Source organism: Penaeus monodon, chromosome 22 (genome assembly GCF_015228065.2).
Source record: "Penaeus monodon isolate SGIC_2016 chromosome 22, NSTDA_Pmon_1, whole genome shotgun sequence".
Taxonomy (NCBI): Eukaryota; Metazoa; Arthropoda; class Malacostraca; order Decapoda; family Penaeidae; genus Penaeus; species Penaeus monodon.
The window spans coordinates 26,417,592-26,417,852 of record NC_051407.1 but is presented as its reverse complement, the minus strand read 5'-3'; positions in this window follow the sequence as shown (position 1 = coordinate 26,417,852).

Genomic DNA, 261 nt, shown 5'->3' with positions numbered 1-261 from the left:
TTACACACGTTTAAAGTTTACACATTCCCTTATGAGTGACACGCGTGACTGACGTTAAAAATTGGCTCAGAATGCACTCATTTTCTTGCGTCTCCAAGTCGCATTTGGTGATCAATAATTCACATTTCCATTTGTGAAAAAAACATGCCTTGAATGGTGACTGCAAAGATGAATGCAATATCAATGGTGTCAATCGTTGATGAGAAAGAGATATGGTTTGAGTGATAAAGATGGTTATTTAGAAATTTGTAAAGACAGCTA